This window comes from Phallusia mammillata, chromosome 3 (assembly GCF_965637545.1).
Source record: "Phallusia mammillata chromosome 3, kaPhaMamm4.hap1.1, whole genome shotgun sequence".
Taxonomy (NCBI): domain Eukaryota; kingdom Metazoa; phylum Chordata; class Ascidiacea; order Phlebobranchia; family Ascidiidae; genus Phallusia; species Phallusia mammillata.
Window position 1 is genome coordinate 5,499,964 of NC_137254.1, and position 10,698 is coordinate 5,510,661.

A 10,698-nucleotide genomic window follows, 5' to 3' on the forward strand; every position below is an offset into this window, starting at 1 on the left:
AAATTAATTCTAAAAATGTTTGTTTAAAACGACGTCATTAATTTAATGATGTCACCAATCGTTAAAAACAATTTCTATCACTTATTTTTTAGTTATCTTATGCCTTATTATGGAGGACAATAATTTTATTTTCTTGTGATTTCTTGACATGTTGGTGGCTTTGCTTTACATACAAAATGCATCGACCGTGACGTAACCAATACGTCACTGCAGTTTGTTTTTACGGAAAGTGATGACGTCATGTTACCGCAGGTTTATTTGCAGTTTGAAACATGATCAGTGCACGGTAGAACTTTGATGAAGAACAAACGCCAAAAAAGCGAAACGAGAGGGGATGCTGCAAAAAAAGGAAATTGTTTGCACGGACCGGCAAACACGCGTATCCACAGCTGATTTTAAGAACATTTTAACTCGTGTCTGAAAACTGAAGATGAATCAACGTACGTGATGATGTCAGTGACGTGGTGACGTCACTAAGTCCTAAAATTAAACCTGGACCAAACGAGAGGGTAAAAACTGTTATCTTTTATTGTACAGATTTTTTTCCACATGTGCAAAAGCAAAATCGGTCAGTTTGACAAAATTTACAGCCTGTTACTCCTGCCGAGCGGTAGATTTTCTTAATAGTTGTGTGTGTTTTTTACAAATCTTGGATAGTTTTTAAACTCGGCATTGAAACATAACGTTCCTATCTAGTAAAACAGTCCCTTTTTACGCCACTTAACGGTATCTAACGTACCTATTTCAAAGTCGGTCCCAGCGTTAGCACCTCTACAAAAGTATGCCGTAGCCGGAATTCAGCTTTAAACACGCTTAGGATGACGTAACTATGACGTCAATGTACTTTTTGGATTTAAATACCAACGTCAAATAAATGCTTGTTTATTTACAGTTTCAAGCATCGTTAGTACATGATCAAAATTAGAGATAAAAAAACGAGAGAAGCAGAGGTAAAAGGGAGCACGTTTGCACGCATCAATGAACACGCTTGTGTAGAGTTTCTGACGAAATTAATTAGTGGGTTAACCAAGGAACAAATGAAGGCCTTTCTTTCTGGGGCATCTGGTTTTTAGACAGTAGTTGCAAATCGACTTGTAAGCATCTGAAATATATTTGATACTATTAAAGTACAACGTTTGTCAGTTTGTTTGATTTTTTGGTTAAATTCTTATATTTTTTACTTACTGAATTTTTTGCAATCTTTGTATTTGTAATTCCCATGTCTGTCTTTCGCACAAAATATCGGACAAAAAAATTCTGCAAAAAAGCGTTTATTGTTAGACATTTCCATTTACGATTAAAGTTTATTACCCTTCGCATAATCTTTACACGAAAAATGGACACACATTTTAAAAGTAGTTTGGTCACAAACAAACCTGTCTGAATTTTTTGATATAGCAAAGTTATTTTAGTGCATACATTTCAACGTCACTGCAAAATTCGAAGGACGCAATGTAATTGATATCAACCAGTTACAGCCAAACCTATTTTTTGCTACCCAAAATATTCCTAAATTTTATATTTTCTGGATTTTATATATGACGTCAAACAAATATCTTATGACGTCAGGACTTCAAAGCTATCACAATACGTCTCAATAAACTTTTAGATGTTTACACTTACCATGAATTGCATTTGATTCAGCAACAAATGCTAGAAAAACAATCAATGCTATAATTGTAATCGATCTCATATCCAATTTCCAAAACGTCGAAATGTTTTCCAAAAATTTCACCAACACAATGCTGTGACAGCGATTGCTTAAATGACGATTTTATAGCTAGACAACTTGAATGCGTTCATTTGTGATACCGCCCAAGGCCTAAATTGAAAGTCGGAATTACTGACCTGAAGGTCAAGCAAAAGATTCAACGAATGCTTGAAATGCAGCTGTCTTAAAATTTGCAAGTCATGCTCCTTCATAACAGATTATAAGGCGCTCATTTTGTAATTGTGCTTCAGTGAATATTTTTTTTAAAGTAATATTCATGTTTACTTAAATCTATCAGTCAGGGTTTCTTTCGGTGGTTTCTTTTCCTGTCGAACCCCATCCTCTTTCCCTAACAGATTCTACTTACTCTCTGGTGAGATCCAGCTACATAACGCTGTATAATACGGTGTAGCTTATGGTCCACCAATTTTGCCATTTAGTATTTTGCGCTCCATAACGTTTTAACGTTGCAGCTTTTTCCGGCTTGGTGATCATATAACTTGCAACGAAATCATATAACTTAACTATATCATGTGAAAATAAAACATAGGTGACCAAACTGTCAAAACAAAGAGTAGAATGGTTAAAAAAGGCAAAAAGAAAACAAAACGGCACAAATGCCCTCAAGCAACTACGACAAAATTGCCACTCAAAGTTAGAAAGTTATGGAGTGCAGAAAGGGTAGGGAACGATTTGCGAATGGGAACTAAAATTACTGCAGCTACACCGTACACAAACAGTTAATTGAAACGACTTTATGAGTTTACAATTACCACTGAAGCAGCCTGACCAACAACCAAAAAACTATGTTATAGTTGCTTCAAAGCAGTGGTTCTCAATCTGTGGTTTGCATACCATAAGAGATACGCCGGAGCTTTTAAGGTGGTATACCAGTAGCTTTCCGTCATACCTAATTTAAGTCAGATCATGAATTGAAACCCAAGTGACCCAACTAGTCAGTCATGGTTTTGGGCAAAATTCGTTTCTGGAGCATTCCTTTGGAATTGCTAACCTTGGTGGTTTCAATAATATGCCAACCTAGAAATCAAAGCTCTTGGTCTAACCATTCAAACAGGGTATAGGTGTTATACGCAGCGATAGAAAGTTCGTCCGGTGGTACGCGATGAGTATAAGGTTGAGAACCACTGCTTCGATTTATTTCCCGAACCAATGTGAAGACAAACTGACTAGTTTCGGTTCGCTTGACTGTAACGAAACTGAAATTGGCAATAATTTTCGCATCTAATGCGCTATAGGCAGTTTTGTTTTTCGGAAATTTTTGGATGCAATTAAAATGAAAACGAGTTTTTTTGAACGGTGAACCTGCGCATGACATTTTGCAGGTACGGTATGATATGACCCGAGGCCTGGAATTTATTGATTATATCTCAAACGCGTACAACAATGCGGTTATAGTGGTCCAAACTGGTGGTCCATGATTGCGTTTATAACATGCAACACTTGCACTTTGAAAGTCGGTTTCCTACAATAGGCTCCTTGCATGGAACTAGATAGCTTGTTACATCAACGACTTTGCAAGCTAAAAGCGAGTTTCCCAACAAGCTTCGTACAGTCAACCCGCAAAATTAAAGCTGATTTTCTAACCCACTTCGGGCAGTCAACCATGACGCTTGTTACATGCACAATTTTTTACCCCTAAAGCGGGTTTCCTAACAATAGCGCTTGTTGCATACAGGAATTCTGGAAGCCTTATAAAATACCTTACCAAGCATTCAACCATAGAGTAGAAAACAGAGCATTTAGGAAAATTTGAATTCTGCTCACTGTATGTCGTAAAATCAGCAAAATAAGAAGTTATATGAATTTCATCAAGTAATGTCTTTTCCAATGCAGTATAACGCTTCGTCAAGTTATTTACAGTGTTCAACTGAGCAAAAATGGTTTAGAACCCACGCAAGCAGCAATGCGTGCAAAAGCGAAACTTTTTTGTTTTCCTCTCACAAAAACCTTTCTCTTTTTCCGTCTGCTGTTCGTTTTCAAACTCTCGCTAAAAGTGTTTTATGGCTTGTATATGACAAAATTTTTATACTCGGGTCAAAACTCGAACGAGTCATTGCTCTGACCGGTTTAAGCAAAACAAATTTAATCGAGTCGTTTTAGAGTCTAAACTCGTGTGAATTTGGGTATTTGTAGAGTTTTGTCTAAAGCAGATTTAACTTATTGAGTAACAGTTCGAGTCGATACGATGTTTGAATCCAGTCGAGTCACTAAAGAGTTACGACTCGAGTCAATAAAAGTATTTACATGGTTACAGTTTAAGCCAATTAGAAAACATTGCGTGAAAGTTAGTTTAAACACCAACCCGCTGTTAAACAAAGAAATAGCAAGTTTATTGACAAACGAGTCGAAAACATTGCCTAAAACTCAAATTTAGGTTAATTCAGAACCACTTGTGGCACATCAAAACTTACTAAAACCAAAGACAAATTAAATATTCTGTTACTTATTACTTAAATTCAGTTCAGCAATTTGAAAACTTAAGCCTTATTTCACGGGGTTTGAATCAATGATCCTGGATTACAAACCCTAATACTTTGCTATGTTTGGATGTGGTTCAAATTGTTTAGTCCAAAATGTATAATCATATAAAACGTTGTAGCTGCAGCACGTTCAACCATATCCACAGATTGTGCCCTTCATTTTTTTGCATTCCATAACGTTTTAACGTCGCGCAGCTATTTCCGGATTGGTGATTGTTTTAATGCAATTGTGTCGCTATGTTTTCTTTCACCAAGCGAAATAAAAGGCCAAACCATTTTTTTCTTTTTCACGGGGTTCGAACCCAGGACCCGAATGGCCTGGCGCGCTTGACCCATATACAGACATAAAAAAACGCCATATCATCAATTGGACGCATGTTGGCCGAATGCAGTATCTTTAGCGCTACCTAATGGAATTTCATTCCTCGGGACCTTTTCTCTTCACTAGATATAGCTGCTATATTCACGACTGCAACATCTTCTTTATATTGTTGTATCCTCACATCTGGGTGTTTGCAGCTATTTTTTCGTGCCTTGCTATAACAATGTGTACTTAAACAAAATATAATAAAGATTAATCCACAAAATAAAGTGTTCATGAAAATTTTCTATTATGGCGCATAATTGCGCTAGTGAGCTGAAACAAGCAAATCTAATATAAATTGAGTTTATTTCGCTTGGTGAAAGAACACATATAGTGACATAATACATACCATTGAACAATCACCAAGCCGGAAATAGCTGCGTAGCGTTAAAACTTTAGGGAGCGCAAAACATGTGGGTGGCACATTTACTGAAAGCGCGGCAGCTACACTATATTACAATAAATCACCACTTTTGCAAAAATGTATAAACGATTATCTGAATCCATATGAAAAACCTTGCGAAACTAAGTGCACATTCAATTTTCTCATTGTTTCCTATTCAATAAACCGCTAAAGAAAAAAAAAAGGTTTAGCAAAAGTTAAATTCTGTTTACAGCAAAAGCGTGTACGGACGTAAGCAAGAGTTTTTTAGTTTAATAACAAGTTATTTTCAAAATTTAAGGATCTGATGCCAAAATAATGTTTATAATTTCAAAAATTTCCCAGCATTAATATGCGAGAACGAACATTTTCCAAAACAAAATTTAAATTGAGTAAATTTACTTTTTCTTGTTTTTGGCTGATGTAAAATGTTTAATTTTGCAACTTAATTCACTCGGCGCTTATATTTGCATCTTGAAACATTATTTGTATCAGAGAGAATCAGAGGGAAGAGAAAAAAAAGAAATTTAAGAGAAATAGAAAAAAAGGACACCTTTGCATGCATCAATGAACACTTCTATGTACAGTTGTCGACCAGATCAGTGATTTAAGAATAAAAAATGAAACGAATTGGGAATGCCCATATTCGGCATCTGTTTAATCGGCAGTAGTTGCAAATCGCTTTCAATGAATCTGAAATAAAATGTTTGTAGTTTACGTTTGTTTAATAGTTATAACTATAGCTTTTGTTTGGATAGCCATAGCTTTTGTTTGTAAACTAAACCTCCAAAAAAATCCAAACTTATTTCGTCTTCTTGCGAAATAACTTACCAAATTTGTCGCAATATGTGTATTTGTAATTTCCATTTTCATCTTTAGAACAAAATATCGGACAATAGTATGAATTTATCAATTCTGAAAAGAGTTTTTTTTACATAGTACTGATGATTTAATAAAATACCGTTTAAGTAACTATTTTCTTAGCACTTTAGGTTATAAATTACCTTTTTCATAAACAGAAAACTCTTGTTCAAATTAAATTTAAATCTTTAAGATGCTCATATCTTACACTGTACACAACAATTTGATTTGAAAAAGTTATTTATGTAAGTGAATGACGTCGAACATTTGTTTTTTGTGATGTCATGATTTTGCTTTTCACAAAATTTTGAAAGAAAATTATAATAAAAAATAAATTTGCAACCACTAGAACTTACCGTCAATTAAGTTAGATTGTGTAAATAATGGTAAAATTATTATTATCAATGCAAAAGCATACGCAGGTTTCATTTTCGATTCTAGAAACGTTTGAAAAATCGTCAAAAATACTTTTTGCTACAATGAGATAGAACATTGTTGCATACATGGTTGCTTTATAGTTTGGCATTTTGAACAGACATATTTCTGATGCTGCCTAAGGCCTATTGGCAAAGTAATTATTAGTTGATGCAGCGAATACTTGAAACGCAATTGACTTGCAAATTTGTTTGTTATATTACTTTGTTGCAAAGATAATATAAAGGACCCTACTTTTGTCAACTTTGTGCCAAGTTTTTAAAACTGTGATTCGTATCACAAAAATTGGATATTCGTAATCAATCATATCTTGAATTGAAAAGAAACATAAAAGTAGGAACATACATATTATTTTGCCAATACAAAGCAAAAACATAAATAAAAGCAACCACATCCAAGTCTCAAGATTGAAATGAGTTTTTGTTATTTCTCTTCGTGAAAGAAGGCATAGTGACCCAACTGGACTGAAAAATCACCAAGTTGGAAATAGCTGGGCAACGTTAAAACGTTATTGAGCGCAAAACAGTGAAGGTCACAATTGGTGGAACATGGCTAAACGAAATATATGAAAATGCAAAATAATTAAACGTAAGATAATATAGAAGTTTGTGTAAAGAGGGTTATCTGTTTTTATAGAGTCAAATTGTTTCTTGAACACTAAGAACGTAATTCCAAAAACTTAAGAATACAAAGTAATTTAATTTGTAGTTTGAAGCAATTGCTTGAAGCAGAATGGCTAAAATTTGGACAGTTCTGTGTGTATTTTTGGAAGCAATTAAAATAAATGGGCGCTGTGGTGACCGGGCATCTAATGAGCCTGTGATTTGCAGCAAAGGCATACTTTGACCTAAAGCTTAAAATCTTTAATCTTTAAAACGAACCGCAATGCAACTGTAGTGGTTTAATTCTGTGGTTGAAAATTGCTTTTGCTACTTGTAAGAAAGTGCAGTCAGCCACAACGCTTGTTACATACACGATTTTGCCCTTTCGTTTTGTAACAGCACTTAACCATAGCGCAACGGGCATTTAAAACTCACTCATTGTGTGACGTAATATGAGCAAAATGGGAATCGCAACACAGCGTTAAAGTATATCGAGACTTTTTGGCAATTTCAAGACAAAAGTTGATTTAAAAGACTTTTACAAAAACTCGTAGGAATCAGACACTTGGTTTCACTTTGGCAAAGATTTTAAACCTTAAAATAATCTGTTTAAAAACTTTCCGTTTTAGCCTAAACAGATTTCTGACTTTTCCTCCGTTCCGCTTTTTTACTTTTCCACTTTTCCGCATCAACAACAAAACCACAGTGACATGCAGAAAAGTTGGAAATAACGGTTTACTGTTGGCAGTGGTTTGGTGTAAGTTACCAATCCCCGTCTTAATCCATGCAATACGTCTGGTTTAACTAATCCTCCATTTAATACCACTTTAATCGGTTTACAACTTGTACAGCTACGAAAGCGCTAAAATCACTTCAGTTTTTGTTGTTCACAGGCTAGAGCTGGCTTTGTGCAAAAATCAAAGCGTTCAGTTTTCGTTTCATAAACCACAGTAAATCGTAATTGGTAAGAATGCTATTGGAGGAATTTATAAAACTTATTTGTGCACCAGATTTGACAGGATTTTAACCTAAATTAAAGTATTTTTCAAACGAGCTTCGTGCAGTCAAACAAATGCGCTTATTGCACGCACTGATTTGTACGCTTAAAGCGGGTTTTCTAACAAGGTTCGTTTGTAGCACAACTTTGAACACTTAGCAGCAGTTTTTAACGAGCTTAGTTCGTTCAACTATAGCGCTTATATTGTTATAAGTGAGCCTTGCATGGTTAAAGCGGGCTCCACAAACAGTTTTGTAGAACCAACCATAGCGCTTGTTAGGGAGGTTTCTTAAGACACTTAAATTGATAAAAATATGTATGATGTTTTTGTGATGAATTTCGGTCTTTTTGGCACATTTTGCAGTCATTAAAATTTCTTTTTAAACTTTTGCCAAAAAAATGTTTTGCTTTTCTCGTGAGTGACAATAACACTCTGCACTACCCAGAACTGCAACAGATGCTTGTAGTTTACCATATTATTGTGGAAAGTTAAGATCACAGTCGACCTGAATGACGCGCGTTGGTGTCTGATTAGCGGTTAAAATGTATGACCTTAATTGCTGTTTGCGAAATGAATTTTGGAAAATGCTTAGCCAAGAAAACAACAAAATGTGTTACTTTTTGTTTCATAGTACAGTTTGTTATAAATAATAGTGTTGTTACAATTTTACCAAACTTCCCCTATTTTGTGCACAAAAACTTACGAACTTTGCATAAACGTTTTATTGCAAATGCCGTACTAAGTTTACTAACCGCCTCCCAAAAATCGAGAGTTGTTTACATATTTGTTTTAATATTTAAACAATATACTTTGCTTGTCTTTTTAGCAGACACAAAAGGAATTTTCAATAATTAAATCTTCCTATAGGCATTTTTTGAATTTTTTAACAAATTAATTTAATATCAAGATGTGCAACCACCACAAGATATGGTATGGTTTACCCATTTAGCCTTTTATTCTAAACCAAGTTTGAAAACCAGCACGACAAAGTTTTAATATTTATTGTGTCCCGGTGTTAACGAAACTGCATGGCACATCTGTTGTCGTAACATCTTTGCATGTTGTGGTAAACCTGTCTGCTTTTAAACATTTCATATGTCAAAGCGATAAGCTTCCACTTGAACACGTCGCAGTTGTGATAAAAAGCCACAAAGCATATTTGGAACGTCTCAAGTTCAAAACAGCTTCTGCATTTGTTTTAGATACCGTGCTATTAACAGAGGTATGTTATGACAGTGAGTTAAGCAGTAGTCAACAATGGCCCTGCAGATTGAATTACAACGAAACGAATTCCGCAGACGCGGACGGTACGTGCTCAGTTGCACACGACGTGGTTGTTTTGCTGCATATCAAACCTGTTATCGACGACATATTGACAATAACAAGTAGGTGTACTTGGCTGAACTTAGGCATTTGAAATGGTTTCTGAAAATGCTGTTTCATACCAATGGTTTTTAAGTTATAACCATTTCGGAAAAATAAGATTTGGCTGAACTCTACGAAACATTTACTTGGAAATCTTTTATCGATTTGAGATAAAATGGTTTCGAAAAAAAACTGGTAGTTATAAAAAAGATTATATTAAACAGCGAATTTACTTTGAATAGTTTTTTTTCGAAAAAAAGCATTATTTCAATTCAAACGTGATTGTAAAATAGGCCTGCTTTTTCAGTTTGAAAATTATGTGACCTTTAGAAACCTATCTCAAATTCTCATGATGGACAAATTTGCACAAATTTTAAACAAAATTATTTGTTGGAGAAAGTTTGTATATTTTGAGAATCCGCTAACACTTTGGGTCCGCTTTTGATATTAACAACATTAAAAAGCAAAAAAATGCCACAATTTTAGAATAAAAGTCTTGGGATTGAATTATAAGGTTATTTATGTATGTGTGTGTTTTATAAACGGACTTTTTTTACTTTTTATATTTATCGATGTGTCTTCTTAACTGGTTATAAAATTAAGATATATAACAAAATCGCTTTTGAGTAAACATTTCCATGAAAATGCCAACTCTATTCAACACGAAATACACATGCGTTGTTTTCAGGAAGAAACGGTTTCCAGAAATTTGATTTGTTATTCAAATTCCACGTGACCTTTGTCCGACATTTCAAGAAGAAGAAGAAGAAGTAAGAAGAAGGATATGTGTTGATAACTGGAATATAAAACTCCGAGAGGACATGGAATATATCAGTTCTGAATTTGTAGTCTGTGGAATTACATTGTAAGTATTCATAGAATTAAACTTTGCAGGGTAGATAATTTTGTGCTGTCTTTTGCTAAATTTAAGACGAAAAGAAAATGTTTTTGTTTTTATTTTCCATTGCAAAACTTGAAGGTTACGTACACAATATTCGCTAATTATGGTATAGTTCGGCGGTATGCTTTTCAAGCATTTTTGGAATCTAAAAACTAAGTATTAATTTTTTTCAAGTTTAAAGAGCTATTCTGGCAAATGTATTTTTATTCAGACGTTTCGACGTCCTATACAGGTCGCCTTCATCAGGGTAAATAAGACTGAATGCGCGTAATACAGTGCACGATAAACAAAGGAAAAAGGAATTAAACGCAAGCAGGTCACAACGCAACGAAAACACCGCGCGATAAAGAATAATTCGTCCTGTAATCATTTAATCACAGTACGCCAGGCCCATTGAAGGCGCTGTACCGAATCAGCCGGTCACCAAGCATTCACTACCATATGGCAAGGCGTAGGCTAGAAAAATCTAGCCTGCGGTGGGATTCGAACCCACGACAAGAGTCTTTCCGGGACTCGCGCTCTACCAACTGAGCTACACAGGCCCAGTGGAGAATCCGCCGAAAGTCGAATCACAAGCA

At 34.9% G+C, this 10,698-nt stretch overlaps 1 long non-coding RNA gene and 1 other non-coding gene across 2 annotated transcripts; both read right to left on the reverse strand.

Annotated features, from left to right (window-relative positions):
- Window positions 1-866: 866 nt before the first annotated feature.
- Window positions 867-1,884, reverse strand: LOC145220179 (uncharacterized). The gene is made up of 3 exons (XR_013858022.1): window positions 1,624-1,884; window positions 1,186-1,257; window positions 867-1,102 (listed from the first exon to the last, which is right to left on the reverse strand). It is a non-coding gene; the product is annotated as an uncharacterized LOC145220179 (long non-coding RNA).
- Window positions 1,885-10,588: 8,704 nt separating this feature from the next.
- On the reverse strand, window positions 10,589-10,662 carry Trnas-gga (transfer RNA serine (anticodon GGA)). Its single transcript has one exon. It is a non-coding gene; the product is annotated as a tRNA-Ser (tRNA).
- Between the last annotated feature and the right edge of the window lie 36 nt (window positions 10,663-10,698).